General features: G+C 42.5%; 1 long non-coding RNA gene across 1 annotated transcript in view; it reads left to right on the forward strand.

The window, feature by feature from the left end:
- The first annotated feature begins 4,271 nt into the window (after positions 1 to 4,271).
- Positions 4,272 to 20,992, forward strand: part of LOC131188586 (uncharacterized) — a 51,263-nt gene continuing 34,542 nt past the window's right edge. The window contains exons 1-2 of the long non-coding RNA XR_009152803.1: positions 4,272 to 4,355; positions 7,258 to 7,480. This is a non-coding gene — a long non-coding RNA (uncharacterized LOC131188586). The remainder of the gene's footprint in view (positions 4,356 to 7,257; positions 7,481 to 20,992) is intronic.

The raw sequence follows: 20,992 nt of genomic DNA on the forward strand, positions 1-20,992 counted from the left end.
CCCTTCTGGCCATTGACTCTGATGATGATAAAATTAAAATATCATCCAAATAACAATAAAGTCGAATAGGTATGGACCTAAGATGAGCTGCCATAGCAGCCAAGATCTTGGTGAAAACCCTCGGGCAGAAGACAACCCAAAGGGCAGTGCCCTATATTGATAGTGAACCCCCTTATAACAAAACTGGAGAAACTTCCTATGATCCGGGAAAATAGGGATATGAAGATAAGCTTCAGTGAGGTCTATGGAAGTGAGGAAGTCGCCCTTCCGAACGCCATCTAGAATCGAACGAAGAGAGTGCATTTTAAACTTATGATAAAGAATAAAACGATTTAGTCTCTTGAGGTCTAAAATGGGCCTCCAGCCCCCCGAAGATTTGGGAACTAGGAACAAAAGAGAATAAAACCCATGTCCCCTTTGCCTTACGGGAACTGGTTGAATAGCCCTAATCTCCATTAAATGCTTAACTGCTGCCGCCATATGGACCCGTTTATCCCTGTTCCTAGATACCGGACAGCGAATGTAAAAAACTTTGGAAGGAAAATTCCAGAGACAAACCGTATCGAATTGTATTCTTAACCCAATTATCAGAAGTAGTGAACTCCATTGATCCATAAAATGGCTAACCTGCCCCTATGGGAGGACTAGCAATGCACCTATCGATGACGCCGGAATGGACGACTTCCTCCTCCACAAAAGGGCCGCTTGGAAGGAAAGGGCCTACCCCGTGAAACTCTATCATGACCTCCTCTTTGTCTAGGAGCCCAGGACCCCTGGAACTTGGAAGAACCAACCCCCCATTCAGAACCTCGAAAGGAAGATTGACGAGAAAAGGGAGTAAATCTGGCTTCCCCTTTGCGATAGACTGAAGGTAATATCTTTCTTTTGTCTTTAGTCTCGACCAATAGAGGGTCCAACGCAGCACCAAAAAGTAGCTCCCCTGCGAAGGGAGCCGATGCCAGCCTCCATTTGTGGCGGGCATCCGCCTGCCAATGTCTAAGCCAGAGTAAGCATCGAGCCGTCAAAGCTGAAGCCATGGATTTGGAAACAAAACGTATGGCATGTAAAGTGGCATCCGCCGAAAATTGAACAGCTGCAATTATCTTATTCAGGTCCTGGTGGATACGAGTATCCTCTGCTGGAAGTTTATCCTGTAATTGTCTGAGCCACAACAAGGTGGACCTATTAAAGAAAGATGCTGAAGAAGCCGACCGGATTGCCCAAGCTGCATCTAGATGAGCTCTCTGCAGGACTTGCTCCGCCCGTCTATCCTCTGGACGAAGGTTCTCTTCAGGCTGGCCCGGAATGGATGAGGAAGATGCCAGAGCTGCAACTGGACCATCTACAGTGGGTGTCTGTAGAGCTGAAGCTAATTTGGGGTCCACATTGAAGAAACGTTTGTCTGCTGAGGAAGGAACCGTAGAAGAACCAGGGGCTGTCCACTGGTGTTTGATTACGTCCATGAAAAGTGGGGGTGCTGGAATAGAATCCGGAACTCGGTCAGGTTCAGAAAAAAGAATGTCAGATGCACCCTTGGAGGATGATGCCACAGGTTGATCCGAGGAAGAACTCAATTGAGCCACATTCTTTGCCTTGAAAAGCAAGGACTTAAAAGACTAGGAGGAAAAGACCAGTAAATGCCGGCTGGTCAGGTAATAACCCTTCATCTTCAGACAGGTCAGGATCTCCTTTCTAATCCCTCCAAAAGAGAGGGATGGCTAGTTACTGAGTGGGTAGGCGAGACTGTACCCAGCTGTGACTGCATTTCCTCCTCTTCAGGATCCTCCTCCTCACTGATAGCCTTGAATGGGACAAGGAAGCCCTCTCAGATATCTGCATGCCCGATAAAGGGTCCTTTGAATCGTCTGTTCAATGATTGCCTGAATATGTGGCGAAACAGGCAAGAGGCTCTGCCCCCTGACCAACAACATGGGTTGCAGTAGAAGGGACTATCTGAGAAAACTCCTCAGGAGACTCAATAACTGGTGCATCAACTGTATGAGAAACTGGAGGAAGGATCCCCCATAATGCGTCTGTAGGAATATCCACTGGGCAACATTGTAAGGAAGCTTGACCAGGAGAGGTAGAAATAATACCCTCTCGAATAAGAGACCCAGCAGAAGTACTGGGTTCTGGATTGGCCATTGAAGAAGAGGGTAAATTAGAGACTGCCCTACTACATATTCTCTGTATTGCTTCATCTCTTCTCTGCTCATCCCTCAGAGATGCTTTAGACGACTTACTGCGGCCTGAAGTAGGTGGGGCCTTGGTTTTCTGCTTGGAAACACGGCTGCACTTTGCAAAAGGGGCCTTGGGAGAAACCCCTCCTGATGGACCTTGCTCCTCCGGCAATGGAGACCCCTGGCGTTTGTTGGATTTTGCCAAGGCCTTAGGCATGATGAAATATTAAGTTTCTAGACCTCAATAAGGCCAAAGAATCACTTCTCCTCTTTTTTTTTTAAATTCAAAATGGCGGACGCCAATAGAGAGGAGACACTGACTATTAAAGTCCGAACTGGAGGAGAACTGCAGATGAAATAATGAGAGCACAAAGCTCCACGCCCAAATTAGCCCCTAACTCCGCCTAATGTAAACTTCAGGACTAATCTTCTGAAGACTCACTCCAAATGTGCTCAAAATGGCCACGGAGTTTGGATAGGGAGGCGGAGTGAGCACTAAGCTCTAAGCGTCTCCTTCCGCAGCTGCAATAAGCGATCCATTTAAACTGTTTTGGGTGGGAAAAATCAGATCATGAAATAAGAGACAGAGGGCTGGGTAAATTGCAGGCTACCCTGTGGGAGCGGAAACCAAACTCCTCAGCGATCATAATTAAAGCCGGGCGGCAAACTAATCCAAACAATTTCTATACCGCCCAGCAAGCCCTCGGCAGTGCTAGAAGCTGCCCCAACGATACTGGGAGTGAATAACTCCACTCATCCAATCCCTGCTGGCTTCGGGGGCGCTAAAAACCCCACCAAAAATATCCTGGAACGCCTGCAGCTCAACAGGATTGAAGCAGAAGTAATAATCACTTCTGCAGCCAGCGGAGAAAAAATAAGAAAAATGTTACTCACAAGTATGTATCCTGCAAGTCAGGCAGGGAGAAATCCACAACACAACCGTTCAGGCTGAACAACTGAGTCAAAATCTGGGGTTCCCAGCAGCAAGGGGCAGGACTTTCAGCTTCAACAGACTCAGTTATCCAATCTGAACAGAGGAGCTCCACCCACTCTGACTGCTGTCTCCACCATAACGGAGAATGCATTCATTTAACAACTGCCACATTCACTGAATGACCACGGCATTGGTTTAGCAAGTGCTGCAAAAAAGGTCACAAAATTGGTTGTAGTTACATAGTGACTCACTTAACAACTGCCATTACGAATATAACTCTGGCCTCAATTGTGGTCATAAGTTGAAGACTAGCTCTACCGCATGGGAGAAGCATGCTAAGGCAATGCATAAGAATCCAGAGGTAAAGTAATATGTAAAATAAGTCCAGATAATAATAACAGTGCAGAAGGGCTTTGAGGCTTAGATTTTGGGGCTGAGTCAGGGAAGAAGAAATATGGTTTACTCATCTGGATATCTCATATCTCATATTGTTCTTGTACTATTGATAACCTCATTCCTCAGTTGTGTGAATGTCTAGTTCGAAGGGTAGGGGGCGAAGCAAAAATGTTTTCCTTAACCAAAACTGGATGGGGGAAAAATATATAGTGCAGAAGAATATCTAAAATACTTTAATGAAGTTTCTTTTTTAAAAAAATGCTGATTGTAGAGGTAATTTTAGTAAGGTTTTTTCCCACCACATATGCTGGTAAAATCCTATCTTTTGTGCTACCATTTTATCTGCAGTGAAATGAGATAACAAAATGAGCAACTGGTATAGCTGAACTTTCTTTAATTTCTGAAAGAAAGGGTACAAAAAGCTTCACTTGTAAACCTGCCTGCTGTCCCCCATTCCCAAAGCAAAAAAAAAAAAAAAGTGGTGTTTCCAAGGGCTTCTGGTCACATATCAACAAGCTACATGTGATATCATACTCTGATCTGAAGTCAACACCAATAAGAATCCATAAGAAAAAAAGGTCAAAAAGTTAATAGCTGCTATATTTTTTACACACTAAATGTGGCAACTTTGTTCCCATTATTCCCACTCTTTATTCCTAGAGGAAAATGGGCGAGTCAGATCATGTTACAACAGGCAAATTTCAGCTGTGTTAAGGCAGAAATAATTCACCATTCTCTTTTTGAGACTCTTGGCAATTATACCGTGATCCAGGCAGAGTCAAGGGGCTCTGTGAGATCCCGTTAAGATTAGCTGATGGCAAAACCATAAAGGATGGAATATCTTGGTAAGTAACATTTTGATATTTTCAGGATTATTTATTTGCTCTCTGGAAAAAATATTTTGGGCATGGGAGAAGGAACTGATTGAAGTACATTAAATACAACAGATCTACAATGTAGTTGTGTCAAAATCTTAGGCTAAAATGTCTGAAAGTCAAGTGTCAAAAATGGCAGTCTACATCTGTACTTTTAGTAAGCTTTGGACTTATGTCTTTCATCGACTTTCCCCCCTGCAGTTGCAATGCTAATTAGTATCAAAGCTTTGCTTTAAATTGCTGAGAGCTTCCAAAGACTTTTTATAATATAGTGCATGGACCAGAGGTTTGAAAGAAAAATATTGAAAATTTACACTAGTCATGCCTAAAGGAGACCGCTGTCTCATTTTGGTCTTGCATTGTGGGTTAGGTAAAAACAATTCTACTTTAATTAAAATTTAAATTAAATCTAAAGTTTTCCTTTAACAAAAGAGTAACACTGAAAGTGTTATCTGGGTCTTCTCAAAAACCTCTTAAACTTTAATGAAGGATACCATATCAATTCCATTTTAAATAATCCTCAAAAATCTATAGTTTTGAGTAGTTTTTCACTTTTGTTTTCTATCCAATGAGTGTTAATGCAGTAATACAAAGTAAATGTTGTTCAGATACCCATTACCATAGATATTGATGGAGGCACAGAATCTTGACTGCTTAGATGGGTCACAATAATGTTCAGACCTTATCTCTGCAAGATGAAGTTGATACTCATTAGTGATAAATCTCTCCTGGTAGCCAGGAGAGTCTTGTGATGCACCAACTGTAAGCCTTCCTGAAGAAAAAGACTCTGATGACAATGACTCATCATCTCAGGTTTAGATTATTGAACCCATTTACTACTGTTTTTGGAAACAACTTGAAAGCTGCTAATCAGGTATAGCATAACGTATTCTGTTCTTTGATACCAAAGATGCAGCTGCTGTGTTGGCTACATATTTGCTTCTGGATCTAATTCATAATATTGGTTTTCCTTAAAAGACTTTCTTGACCCAGGTCTCAGGTTCTTATAAGACTACCTCTGCTGGCTAAATCCAGCCTGTTCAATGCATTCTTGTAAAAAAGGTAGGCTGAGGTGGAGAAATTGGGAGCCCAATGTACCTTCTCACGAGCTGTCACTATGTTTTTCAAGATTTCCCTTTCTTGGGAAATCATAAAAGGCATAAAACTTTTAGGAAGGGACTAAAATTGTCTACTCTGCAGGGCCTTTGAGTGTCAAATAGTGCCAACACTATAAACACTATGGTGAGATAGCATTCATACAATTGTGCACCTAGGGGCTTCAGTGAAAGCCTTCACAAGTACATCTAAACATGTAAAGAACTCTGTCAATATTTACTAGTATATGGAGGTCCATAGGAAAGGATGATATTGGATGTTTGATATCAGCATGATCACATCCCAACATAAGACTAAAAACCAACCAAAACATTAAGGTTAAAAACTTAAATCCATTATCCAAGCAGCATGTTTCCATTATTCAAGTGAATATTTACCTGTGACTAAACAGGCCCAGAAAGATCCAAAAGGATGCAAAACTTTTGCTGAATTCCAAGAAGTAAAATATAAAGATATAGAATTAATTTATTAAGAAGCATCTAGGGTATCTTAATTTCATCTACCCTTGGGAGCAAAAGAAATAGAGTGTCCAAAGATTCTTTAAACGAGGGTTAGAACATCTGAAGACTGCAGCATATGTGATTTCTTTTTACCCTCCTTTCTGCTCCCTTAACACCCTATTATACAGGGTCAGAATTGGGTAGCAACATTATTAAGCTTTGAAGCAAAAACATCGGGCAGTTGGGCTTAGCTGAATGGCACCCCACTACTCCACCTTCTGTTATTTCATGGAATCAACAGCAATGTCCCCTGGTGGTAGCACTGGAGGACTGTTTTTATGATTGCAGCTTAAAAAGATTGCCCATCAGGGCTCTAAAGGTGAGTTACATCCAGGGGTGGTCTGCTGGGGGTTCGCAGGAGTTCGGGAGAACCTCTAGCTAAGATTCTGTGCAGTTTAGAGAACCCCCAAATCCCACTCCTGGCTGGCCCCACTTACATGCAGCCCATTTTGGATTCAGGAAAATGAAGGCGTGCACGAGTCTCGGGGACGGCAAAAAATGGGCCTACCAGAAGTTCAGGAAGGCAGGAAATGGACCTGTTTCCAGTCTCCAGAGGGCTCCGGAGCCTGGAGAGGCCGTCTTTGCCCTTCCGGAGGCTCGAAGAAAGCCTCCGGAGCCCGGCGAGGGCAAAAATGCTCCCTAATGTGGTGCAGGGGGCTGACTAGGCCATGCCCACCATGGCCACACCCACCCAGCAACCAGGCAGAAAACCCCTTGCTAAAATTTTTGAAGCCCACTCCTGGTTACATCATCTGTGTAGACTGGACTGAAGCACAGCAATGCAATAGAAATTGTAAACTTTTCTGAATAGAAATGTCTAGAAGGAGAATAAAGAAGTGGAGTGGCCATCATAACCATGTGACCAAAGTTCCATCCCTTTTGAATGTACATTGCAGGCAATGAATGTACAAAAGGAAGAGGATTTAATAACATGCTCACAATCACCTTCTTTACTTTTTTCATCCCTTAACCCTTTGGATACCCAGCTCAAAGTCTTGATCAAGCAGCATTAAAAACTAAGTAATAAATAAGTCAACGGTCATCTGCTATTAAAAAGCTGCATCTCAGGTTTTGAAGGCAAAGAAACAGGCAGAACAGGAGAGGACAGCCGAGAGAACAGAGTTTCATAGCAACCAGGCTGATCAACTTAATTATGTACCATTCAAAGCAGAAATAAAATTGAACCACTAATTTGATGCCAACAGTAAAAGTAATACTGACATTAATAATATACTTTGGGATTTTTTCACCAACAGTGCAATTTTCAAAGGGGCCTTCTCCAAGCAAAGTGTGTCTGTGAAATGCAACAGTATTTCAAAACTATTTCATGGAGCAGCCACTCCGCTTTGATTAATATCAGTGTCTTCTGAGCCAGCCATTTTTGGGAGATGCATCTGCCAAGTGAAACTGATTGGCCATAATTTGATGAAGAGTCAAGGTGAAATATACACCTCCAAAAGATATTTTATCATGTTGCTGGTGAGTAATGTGCTTCCAGGAGACAAGACATTTGGTGAGGTATGCTACCATATATACCTTTTGCTTCTCAAGCAACACTTAACTCAGTTTCAATTCTCCATCTTCCCAATATTACTAATTCCACTAAACAATCAATGTACATTTATCTATCATAGTCTTAGAATTTCCAATAACAAGAGTTGTCCTTAAATATATATTGTTATTCCTTCATCTGAATTTCTATGCATTCTGGTTACAAACATCTCACTCAAGGTTCAAATATTGCTCTAAGTCATATTGAAGCATGGTGAATTGTGTTTAGAACATTGCATATAACTACTTATACTGTACGTAGAAATTACCATATATACAATATCTACATTATCTATACTCTTGTAAATCATAGTTGTATGACAGAGGTTAATTGGATTATTCCAAGAACTGCTCCCCCAAAACATCTGGATGGTATTTGGCATGATCTTGAACTAGTAACTGTTTTTCAGAATCAGTACTAAAATTATTTGTATATTGTAATGTTATATTATTTAAAACTGGCTCTAAAAATGAATCTAAAAACACAAAAAAGAAAAAAACAATAATAAGGATGTCATGAAACTATCATCACAAAATAAGTAGTGGATTATAGGAAGGAAATTCTGATCCTAATAGGTACAAGGCTGACTGAATGGAAATACTGTTTACTTGATATCATTACATAGTGTTAGAAAAGAAGAAAGCAAAGATGCTTGTAAGAAGTGTAGAAACTTTTAAAATATTTTTTTTGTTCCTCACCTTCATTTCTCCTTTGTGACTAGTTAGCTGGGGACAGGCTAAAGATATTAAGACAGATGTGTCTGAAGATCCCTTATGTCAAAAAGGAAGCTGTCTGTGGTGGCATAAAAGTAGAGGTGATATTGATTATGGCAAATGCCACCCCTTGGAGTTAAATATCCAATTCCAAATGGCAGTGGGGAAAATCTGATAGTAGGCTTCCTAGAATGACAGGATAAATGAGGTCTCAGAAAGGCACAGAAAATATATAACTCTCAAACTCATTATAATCCACAGCAACCTTCTCAAATGCACATGAAATTCCAGAGAAATAATGGATTAAAAAGCTAAACCAAAATAATATTTATATGTATATAAATGCACACCCATGATCTTTACAGCTAATTCGTTTCTTCAGAAGTATGAAAGTATGAAAATGTGCTGCCATCGATCAGAATTGAAATAGATTACCAAAGCAGCTGCTTTACTCCAGATCATTTAAAGCTTTATTTTGAAATCCAAGTATGTTTTTCTCCAAACAACCAGTGTAGTTACTTGCCCTCTCTTTCAGAAGGATGCTGGCAAGCTATATGCATAACACAGAGAGAGATACATCTTGTACATTTTTAATGTTTCTTCTCCCTCCCTCTTAAAACTCTCCTTTAACTTTTATTTTTGCCAAAAAATATTGTAGGTTTTGGAGATCATAAACTACTTGTTGTTTGCAGAGCATAAAGATATCACTAGTAAACTGTATGAATCCTGTGAATCAGTAACTGTCAAGCAGTTCTGCATTTATCGAACGTAAGTAACTAATTACAGGAACAGTAGAGGTTAATTGTACAGAAGAAATCACTTTGAACTTCAGTGCTCTTGTAGCACTGGAAGGTCCACAGATCCAAGCAGAGTTTCTGCAGGTGCAATTTATTTTTGGAACCAGTGCATTCAAGGAGCTAACTAGAATCAGCCCCATTGGATTAATATCATTAATGAGGTATTAAAACATTTGCCTGATATCCAAGCCTGCTTAATTTCCTTTTTTTCAAAGGTGGCTTTTTCAGGCTTCTGCCAATGAGAGCACATTGAAGAAGGAAACACCATTTGGTGAAGGGAAATAATGCTGATGATTATTTACATGATTCCTCTTTAGAGAAAGTAAAATCACCAATATTATTCTACATTATTAGAAATTAAAATAAATTAGACAGTTGAATGTAGAATCAAAATTCAACATCATGGAATAGATTGGCTTCCTAAACGTCCTTTGCCAGTTGGCACAAATGTTTTTAATGTGTCCCCAGTGATTTTAAATTCATTTTAAGTACTTCCATATTTTACATTCTCATACAGGGCTTGCATTTCTTCATAGTTTAAAGCTCTATTATCAAGAAATGCTGTTCCTATTATACTCAGCAACTGCTTAACTTTATAATGAGGATAATTTCAGGCTATTAGATTTTTCTGAGCTTGTTTGTTTTGTCTGAGTGGAAATCTATACCAAACATCAGACAATGTTTGGTCCTGAAGATTTGTTAGCATTGAGATAGAGTTCTCAAAAGTTGAAAATAAAGCTTGAGTGACTGCATAATTATTACTGGTGTATGCGTCAATGGCTGTTTACTGAACTTCAGTAAAATTGTTAATATCATTACTTACGCTTAACATTATTAAAAAAGCATGTAATGTACTGTGGCTCCCTATCAAATGCCTGCATCTTGTACTAAGAAAAATACTGCTATCTTGTCTCTTAGCCATTTCCTCTAGAAACTTTTCCATCTTCTTTCTAAGCAGCTATATGGATGCCATTACTATATATTGGTTCTTATGATCATAGTTTAACATAAAAAGGTAAAGGTAAAAGTTCCCCTCGCACATACATGCTAGTAGTTCCCGACTCTAGGGGGCGGTGCTCATCTCTGTTTCAAAGCTGAAGAGCCAGCGCTATCCGAAGACTGCTCCGTGGTCATGTGGCCGGCATGACTCAACGCCAAAGGCGCACGGAACACTGTTACCTTCCCACCAAAGGTGGTCCCTTTTTTTCTACTTGCATTTTTTACGCGCTTTCAAACTGCTAGGTTGGCAGAAGCTGGGACAAGTAATGGGAGTTCACCCCGTTACTCAGCACTAGGGATTTGAACTGCTGAACTGCCGACCTTTCAATTGACAAGCTCAGCGTCTTACCCACTAAGCCACCGCGTCTCCACCAAATGACATAAATGTAATCATTGGTAGTATGAGAACTTTGTCCCATCTCATCCCATCTTCCAGGGGTTTTTATTAACAAGAAATAATACTTACAATAGCATTTTCTATCAACTATTGTGTGTCTTCTAGAATTTAAGGAAAGTTGCTACTATGGATATGTAGAATAACATTCTTCTTACTTATTTCTCCTCAGGCTCTATAGTCTTTTCTTATTCTGGCAGAACAACATTATGATGCCACTTAGGAACAGCTTTTCTCAGTAGTGAACTTCGAATGCCCATCCCAAGATATTTTCTTTGTCCTTATTCTATTGACTCCAGGACCTTTCTTGAATTTATTTGTTTATTCATTTTGCATTTATTTTGGGGGGATTAGACAATTTAGAACTATGCTGACTTCAGTCTGACCTAAGCTTAATACATAAAATTATCTATCACAATGTCCTACCTGTCAATGAATACTTCAGCTTCAATCACAACAATACAAGAGCAAATAATAGATACAAACTCAAGGTAAACCGCTCCAAACTCGATTGCAGAAAATATGACCAGTAATAAAGTGGTCAATGCCTGGAATGCGCTACCTGACTCTGTAGTTTGTTCCCCAGCCCCCCAAAACTTTAAGCTTAAACTGTCTACTGTTGACCTCACCCCATTCCTAAGAGGTCTGTAAAGAGTGTACATAAGTGCACCTGCGTGCCTACCGTCCCTGTCCTAATATTCCTTTTTACTTTTTTCATGTATCCAAATTATGTTTATACTTTTACCTGTTATCTTATATATGACTGACAAAATAAATTAAATAAATAAATTGTATTTAGCATAAGGCATCTACAAAGGTCACGCAATCGCTTACATACAAACCTTTCCTGAAGTGCTCCTCTTACACATGATTGTGTCTGATTACTCAGAAAAGGTATGTGTGTACAAAAGCCAACAGAAAAACATAACAGAGAAATTCAATTAAAATATAAAATGAGACCTCTCCAAAGTGACTCACAGACCCTCAGACTCAAATGTCAGTGTTTACTAGCTGAAGGGGGAAAAAGAGGTTTTCATGACATCCTGGAAAGCTAACAAGGTTGGGACTAGCCAGATCTTAGGTGGAAGGCTGTTCCTTCAGACATCTTCAGGATCCCACAAGATGGCCCTATTTAACAAAATAGACTCATGACCATACCGTTGGATCTGGAGGGATCAGAGGAAACTAGTGGAGCCTAGCAGTCTTCCAGCTAACCTGCATGCCTTTAAAAATAATAACCAGCACCTACTTGAAGCCTACTTGAAGCCAGTGCAGCTTGCACAAAAGTGATGTCACATGGACTAACCTAAGTGCCCCCAATATTGTGTATATCATTGTAATTTGGACCGGCTGAATTTCTGAATGCTTATTCATGAGTAGCCTGATGTAAACTGTATTGTAGGGCTTTAAGCCAGTAGTGACAGCCACTGTCAGTGAATGACAGGGACCAAACATCCCAATCCAGAAGTTGTCCTGACAGGTATACAAAATGGAACTGTGCGAAGGATTTTCTATCAATGGGGGCTTGAATTAAGAGGAAAAGAAGGTCCCTGAGCCCTTAACTATGCTTAGTATAGTTAGCTAACCTTAACCTCTCACATCCTGGACATAAATTGTTGCAACTTCTATCCTCAAAATGATGCTATAGAGTACTGCACATCAGAAGAACTAGATCAATGGTGGGTTGCCCCAGTTCGGACCAGTTCACAAGAACTGGTACTAAAACCAGTGGGAGGCTCCGCCCACTGACCCGGACATCATCAGGAAGTTTCTGTGCATGCACAGAAGTGCGTGTGCGCGAGCAAAGCAAGCGTGCACACACGGTTTCATTGTGAACCAGTAGTTAAGGTAAGTAGAATCCACCCCTGAACTAGACACAAGAACAGTTTTTCCTGAATGCCATCACTCTGCTAAACAAATAATTCCCTCAACACTGTCAAACTATTTACTAAGTCTGCACTGCTATTAATCTTCTCATTGTTCCATCACCTACCTCCTTTCACTTATGACTGTAACCTTTTTGCTTGTATCCTTACGATTTATATTGACTGTTTCCTAATATGATTTGATTGCTTATTTGTACCCTATGACTATCATTAAGTGTTGTAGCTTATGATTCTTGTCAAATGTATCTTTTCTTTTATGTACACTGAGAGTGTATGCACCAAGACAAATTCCTTGTGTGTCCAATCACACTTGGCCAATAAAGAATTATATTCTATTCTATTCTATTCTATTCTATTCTATTCTATTCTATTCTATTCTATTCTATTCTATTCTATTCATACTAATTTGGATATCATCATGGAAAATCAGAAGGAGGCATTATTAAAATATTCTTTACTTGGCATTTATGATTTGAAACATTTACATTTTCTCAGGATACCTTAGTGAGCATTTGATATGCTGATCCAGCTTTTTCATTGAACCATTACCTGCTTGCCTCCTTAATTGCTGCTGTAACATATTACCTGGTAAAGAAAGGCATGAGGATAAGCAGTGATTTTGGAAAGCCAGCAACAATGGATTGTAGCATATACTTGAGATAACAGATGTTTGCTCTACCTGCTCCTGATCTTCCATCCTGGCTTGATGCTATCTGTTACTGGAAGCCCGAGCACCCAATAATGTGAACACCTGTTATTCTGTATCCATGTCATCTCTATTTTTTTGCAAGGGTAGGGTTATATAATTTATTTCTTCATAATTACTTCAATGTCATATTCATATAAGATGGCATTAGAGATTAAGAAATTAAAGAAAACAGTGCGTTAAGCCTTGTGGAAGCTTGATATACCTATGTCCTTCATTTTTTAATTTCTTTATTTATTAAAAGACAGAAAGTGATACATTTTCTATTTTATTGCTGAATTTCTAAGTTTCACTGTCAACAGTTCAATTGGATAGGAATGTTTAGCTGGAGTTCACCCAAACAATTTAGAGAAGTTTTTGAAAAGTTATTACACTGCTGTCGTGTTCCTTCAGCCTATTGACAGTAGATATTTCAGAGAATTCTTGAAGGTTCACTTCATTTTTAGCAGCATTCTGAATTTCAACCATAACAGCATATCACAATATGCACAGTGCACTCCTACACACAGGCCTCTTTTCTCAGCTCAGCTCCCGAGCAAAGGCTGCCATAGCAGGTTTTTAAAGCGAAATGTTACTTTGATTTAGGGAGGGAAAAAGTTAAATCAGACTTGTCCTGATTCTCCATTCTCTTTGGAACAGCAGATGTCTAAGAATCAAGGCTGCTTGAATTATTTGTTTTGGGGGTTTCACTATTTGTGTTGATGAGACTAATTTTGTTACTCAAGTGAGGTGGAAATAGCAGCAGTGTGGAAGTGACCTTAGTTTTAGAAGAATACTTTACGAAGTACTAGTTACATTTAAAATTCATAAAAGTATCACAAATTAATAAAGGGTACACGCAGAAAAGAAAGGAAGAAGAAAAAATGAAAAAGTGCAGAAAGAAAGAATAAGAAAGAAATAGAAAGAAGTTTCTGATTCCCTTTACAGCAAATATAAGTACTATTGCAACATTATCTCTTACTCTGTGACAGGAGAACTCCCTCTTTTCTATTTTCCAAGGTTTTTTTTTTCTCCTAATCATCATAAACATAAATCATAAGTGCTTTTTTCCCTCCTATTTCCTGGAAAAAGTCTATAAATGGTTTCTAGCAGGGGTGCTCTTCAGCAGATTCTGACAGGTTCTGGAGAACCAGTAGCGGAAATTTTGAATTCTGAGAACTGGCAAATACCACCTCTGGCTGGTCCCAGAGCTGGGTGAGAATGGAGATTTTGCAATATCTTTCCTCCAGAAGTGGGGAGGGAATGGAGATTTTGCAATATCCTTCCCCTGGAGTGGGGTGGAAATTGAGATTTTGCAGTATCCTTCCCCTGCCACACCCACCAAGCCACGCCCACAGAACCAGTAGTAAAAAAAATATTTATTTTATTTATTTTATTTTATTAGATTTTTATACCGCCCTTCTCCCGAAGGACTCAGGGCGGTGTACAGCCGGAATAAAATACAGAATATATACAATTAAAAGAAATTAAAAGAAACTATTAATAAACGGCCGATAATTTAAAAAATTTAAAAATTTAAAATCACTAAAACCCCAATTTAAAATCAACTATTTATGCCAGTCCTGCTTGAGTGAATAAATATGTTTTTAGCTCACGACGAAAGGTCCGAAGATCAGGCACTTGACGTAAGCCAGGGGGGAGTTCGTTCCAGAGCGTCGGTGCTCCCACAGAGAAGGCCCTACCCCTGGGGGCCGCCAGCCGACATTGTTTGGCGGACGGCACCCTGAGAAGGCCCTCTCTGTGAGAGCGTACGGGTCGATGGGAGGCATAAGGTAACAGCAGGCGGTCTCGTAAGTACCCGGGTCCTAAGCCATGGAGCGCTTTAAAGGTGGTAACCAGGATCTTGAAGCGCACCCGAAAGACCACAGGAAGCCAGTGCAAACTACGGAGCAGTGGTGTTACGTGGGAGCCACGGGCGGCTCCCATTACCACTCGCGCAGCTGCATTCTGGACTAACTGCAGCCTCCGGGTGCACCTCAAGGGCAGCCCCATGTAGAGAGCATTGCAATAATCCAGCCGAGACGTAACCAGAGCGTGAGTGACCGTGCATAAGGCATCCCGGTCAAGGAAGGGACGCAACTGGCGAACCAAGCGGACTTGGTAAAAAGCCCTCCTGGTGACGGCCGCCAGATGTTCATCAAAGGACAGCCGACCATCCAGGAGGACGCCCAAGTTGCGAACCACCTCCTTTGGGGCCACTAACTCGCCCCCAACAGTCAGCTGCGGGTGCAGCTGACTGTACCGGGGTGCCGGAATCCACAGCCACTCCGTCTTGGAGGGATTGAGCTTGAGTCTGTTTCTCCCCATCCAGACCCGTACGGCTTCCAGGCACCGGGACAGCACTTCGACCGCTTCGTTGGGGTGGTCCCGGGTGGAAAAGTACAGCTGAGTATCATCAGTGTACAGATGATAACTCACCCCGAAACCACTGATGACCTCACCCAGCGGCTTCATGTAGATGTTGAACAGAGTAGGCGAGAGAATCGACCCCTGAGGTAGCCCACAAGTGAGGCCCCTCGAGGACGACCTCTGCCCCCCTGTCAACACCGTCTGCGACCGGTCAGAGAGATAGGAGGAGAACCACCGATAAACGGTGCCTCCCACTCCCAATCCCTCCAACCGGCGCAGCAGGATACCATGGTCGATGGTATCAAAAGCTGCTGAGAGATCTAATAGGACCAAGGCAGAGGAACAACCCCTGTCCCTGGCCCTCCAGAGGTCATCCACCAACGCGACCAAAGCCATCTCCGTGCTGTAACCGGGTCGGAAGCCGGACTGGAATGGGTCTAGATAGACAGCTTCCTCCAGGTGCCGGGGAAGCTGCCATGCAACCACACTCTCTACAACCTTCACTAAAAAGCGAAGTGTGGAGACTGGACGATAATTTCCCAAAATAGCTGGGTCCAGGGAAGGCTTCTTCAGGAGAGGTCTCACCACCGCCTCCTTCAAGGCGGTGGGGAAAACCCCTTCAACCAAAGAAGCATTTATAATCCCCTGGAACCAGCCTCGTGTCACTTCCTGAGCAGCCAGTACTAACCAGGAAGGACACGGGTCCAGTAAACACGTAGTCGCATGCAACCTCCCCAGCAACCTGTCCACGTCCTCGGGAGCCACAGAATCAAACTCATCCCAAATAACCTCAACAAGACGAGTCTCTGTCACCTCGGCTGAATCATCGCAATCATGGTCCAAGCCATCACGAAGCTGAACGATTTTATCGTATAGATAACCGTTAAACTCCTCGGCTCGTCCCTGCAGGGGGTCATCCCGTCCCTCCTGTTGAAGGAGGGAACGGGTCACCCGAAACAGGGCGGCCGGGCGGTTATCTGCCGATGCAATGAGGGTGGAAACGTAGGAATGCTTCGCCTCCCTCATTGCCACTAGGTAGGTCCTAGTAAAGGACCTCAGTAGTGTCCGATCAGCCTCGGAATGGCTGGACCTCCAAACACTCTCTAGGCGTCTTCTCCGGTGTTTCATCTCTCTCAGCTCCCCGGAGAACCAGGGAGCCAATTGAGATCTGCGCCGGGTCAGAGGCCGCAAAGGCACGACACGGTCCAAAGCCCCAGCCACGGCCCGTTCCCAAGCCGCAACCAGTTCTTCAGTCGTGCCATGGGTAAGGTCCTCAGGAAACAGCCCAAGCTCCGTCAGAAACCTCTCCGGGTCCATCAGGCGCCTGGGACGGAACCAACGCATCGGCTCTGTCTCCCTGCGGTGGTGAGCAGCGGTTCGAAAGTCTAGGCGAAGGAGAAAATGATCTGACCATGACAATGGTTCTTTCACTATATCTCCTAATTCCAGATCATTTACCCACTGACCAGAGATAAAAATCAAGTCTAGCGCGCCTCCCCCGATGTGTGTAGGGCCATCAGTTACTTGAATCAGGTCCAAGGCCGTCATGGAGGCCTGGAACTCCAGAACCACTGTTGATGACAAGCCGGCCGATGGCAAGTTGAAATCTCCCAAGACCAAAAGTCTGGGAATCTCAACCGCCACGCCAGCAAGCACCTCCAGTAGCTCAGGTAGGGCTGTAGTCACGCAGCAAGGAGCCAGGTACGTGATCAACAACCCCATCTGATTACGATGGCCCCACTTCACAAGGAGGGATTCACAGCCAGCTATCTGAGGAACAGTGGACTCCCTTGGCTCCAGACTTTCTCTAATCACAACCGCCACCCCCCCACCCCTACCCTGGGCCCTCGGCTGATGGAATGCACGGAAACCTGGCGGGCACAGTTCTACCAGGGGTACACCCCCTTCTGTGCCCAACCAGGTCTCCGTAATGCCCATAAAGTCCGCGGACTCCCTCTGAATCAGATCGCAAATCAGGGGAGCCTTATTAACCACGGACCGGGCATTGCAGAGCATCAGCCGTAGGCCCGAGCTCTGAGGATCTTGACCATCCGGAGAACGAGTAGGGACTGGGGGGCCGGAGCACATGATCGCCTTTAAACATCGACCACGTGCTCCCAAAGAACGATACGGCCCCCTGCCTCCGCCATATCTGCCCCTCCCACTTACCGTACAGATGGAATGATACTCTCTGCTCTGTTCAGACCCCTCCCCCCTGTCTTCGGACCAGCTAAAATAGTGTCGTGAGCACGCGCTAGGACTGGACATACCCTCCCCGACGGGTTTCCCCCATCACCCGCCCTTGCCCTCCCCCCCTTTAAAAATTCCCTGTTTAAAAATCCCCAAAGGCTCTTCCTCGACGCATGCCACCTCTGTGGGTCCCAAGACCCGTCATTGAGGCCGGCCCTTGGTAATGCAGTGGGCCATTCCTGCGAGGCGGGGGCACCTCGCAGGCAGAGGAGTTCATGTGCGGAGTATCGCATGTTGAAAAGTAGAGACAGCGAGAGAGAGTCATATCCTCAGAATGGACAAGGCAAGAATAGATGGTCCAACCAATGGGAGGCCCCTTTGTCCGATGGAAAGTCAAAGTCAAAAATAGGCCAACAAGCCCATATGGCAAGAAGGTGAGAGGCGGCGGCGTCCCCACCATCGCTGGCACTGTCAATTCCCGGAAAGGGAATCCCCCGACAGATCTTACAAACCGGGTGGAATCCCCTCCCCCACCTCTTCAAACAGGGCGGGGGGAGTTCAAAACCCGTTGAAGCAACAATGACCCAGCAAGGAGAATAGTATATGGGGCTAAGAAGGACGCCGTTCTCAAAGCTCACCCCCCGCGGCCTTATTTCCGTGCCGCGGTCTCATCCAAACTTCCGACACCGATGATGAGGGTGGGCGTAGATGTAAACTCAGCAGACCAGGCGCCGATAGACAAACGCAAGCGAGGGCCGTGTCCTTCCACCCGTCGCCCCAACCGCCCGCACCATGGCCGCCACCGTCTGCAGACTCCCAACAGGCCCGGTCTTCATGTCCACCACCTCTGCGAGGACACATACCTCAGCAGCCCAAAAACATACTCCCGGGCTGCTGGGAAGATGGAACCGTCCGGTGCCGAAGACGCCAGAGTGTCCAAGACGCCCAAATCAGGAAGGGTGCAGACCGAGAAGCAGCAGGTTGCCAGCAGGCCGCAGGCCGAAAAACAGCCGCCCACTGTTTTCACAGGCCGAAAAACAGCCGCCCGACCACAGGCCGCCCGCAGCAGGCCGCGCGCCAAACGAAATGGCCGCTCACTCGCCGCTCGCCGCATCGCCCCCCCCACTGGTTTCTAGTTAACCATAAATGTAAATTCTGGGTTTTTTCCTCTAATCAAAAAGGTTTGTTTAGCCATGTCCACAAGTTCCTCTGTGTTAACCAACTCCTTCATTGTAGGTAAAGTTGACCCTTTCCACTTTTGAACATATAATAACCTTGCTGCAGTTATCATATATAAAAAGTTCCATAACTTTTTTCCAGTTCCTTTCCATTATTCCCAAAAGGAGTCTCTGGTTTCAATTAGACTTTAAACTTTAAAATCTTCTGAATTAATGTGTGTATTTGTATCCTTTTTTAAAAAAACTTTTTAAAATGTCCACCAAAAATGATAAATTGTCCCTTCATGTTCTTCACTTTGGGAGCAAAGATTCAACCTGTCCTTATATATTCTAGACAATTTCTCTGATAATACATATCAATGATACATCATTTTATTTAAAAAATCTTTTTTAAGAATAGAGGACAGGGTAAATTCAATCCTTTCGACTATATATATATATATATGTATGTATGTATGTATGTATGTATGTATGTATGTATGTATGTATGTAGGTCTTTGGTTATTCGGGTTTTCTCCCACCTAAAATTGGAAGTGTCTTGGCGATGTTTCGACGAAATCCCATTCGTCATCATCAGGCTAGGTGCTTACAGCTTCCTATTTGTAGGAGAAATGTATGATCGCTGCTGTTTCTTCCTTTTAAATGCTAGTGGGGGTTTGAACTGATTGGTTGGGAGCTTGGCTGTGTTCTGATTGGGTGGGGTGTGTTCTGTTGGGGGGGGCTTAGTTGTGCTAGGTTGGTTTGAGATGCAGGAGGATTTGAGCTGGTGAGTTGCATTGCTGTTGTTTGGCTTCGCATTTGTGGTCGTGCTCCATCTTCATAGTGGGTGTCAGTCTGCTGCATGTATGGATTGGAGGGGTTTGAAATGGCTAATGTTGCAGCTGCGGTCTGGCTTCTGGTCCTTGGTCATGCTTCATGATCAGTGTGGGTTTGGGTCTGCTTTCTGGGTGGATGTGTGGTGGTGACATCCTGTGTGGATCTCGTGAGTGTGGGTCTGGTGTTATTCCTCATGTTAGGGACTCGTTTGTCAATAAGGGCGGGTTTCCAAATGGCTGGTAGGTGGGAGGTATCATCTTGTTTGTTCATGCTGTGTGGGCGTTTTTCTATCTCAATGGCTTCTCTGATTATTCTGTTGTTAAAGTGTTCAGTTTTGGCGATAGTTCTGGTCTTTTTAAAATCAATATCGTGTCCTGTGGCTTTAAGGTGTTGGACCAGGGAAGAAGTTGGTTCCTCTTTTTTGACTGAGTTCTTGTGTTCTTCAATGCATGCACTTATTCTTCTGTTGGTTTGTCCGATGTCAAACCAAACCATCCGACAGAATATTTTTCCTCTGTCTTACATTTCAGCCAAAGTTTATACATTTTAGCAATTGCATGTTTATCATTGGTACATAATTCTGTTTCAAAGTCAATCTTACTGTCTTAAAACTATAAAATCTATATATGTATGTATGTATGTATGTATGTATGTATGTATGTATGTATGTATGTATGTATGTATGTATGTATGTATGTATGTATGTATGTATGTATGTATGTATGTATGTATGTATGTATGTATGTATGTATGTATGTATGTATGTATGTATGTATGTATGTATGTATGTATGTATGTATGTATGTATGTATGTATGTATGTATGTATGTATGTATGTATGTATGTATGTATGTATGTATGTATGTATGTATGTATGTATGTATGTATGTATGTATGTATGTATGTATGTATGTATGTATGTATGTATGTATGTATGTATGTATGTATGTATGTATGTATGTATGTATGTATGTATGTATGTATGTATGTATGTATGTATGTATGTATGTATGTATGTATGTATGTATGTATGTATGTATGTATGTATGTATGTATGTATGTATGTATGTATGTATGTATGTATGTATGTATGTATGTATGTATGTATGTATGTATGTATGTATGTATGTATGTATGTATGTATGTATGTATGTATGTATGTATGTATGTATGTATGTATGTATGTATGTATGTATGTATGTATGTATGTATGTATGTATGTATGTATGTATGTATGTATGTATGTATGTATGTATGTATGTATGTATGTATGTATGTATGTATGTATGTATGTATGTATGTATGTATGTATGTATGTATGTATGTATGTATGTATGTATGTATGTATGTATGTATGTATGTATGTATGTATGTATGTATGTATGTATGTATGTATGTATGTATGTATGTA

This window comes from Ahaetulla prasina, chromosome 1, assembly GCF_028640845.1.
Source record: "Ahaetulla prasina isolate Xishuangbanna chromosome 1, ASM2864084v1, whole genome shotgun sequence".
Taxonomy (NCBI): domain Eukaryota; kingdom Metazoa; phylum Chordata; class Lepidosauria; order Squamata; family Colubridae; genus Ahaetulla; species Ahaetulla prasina.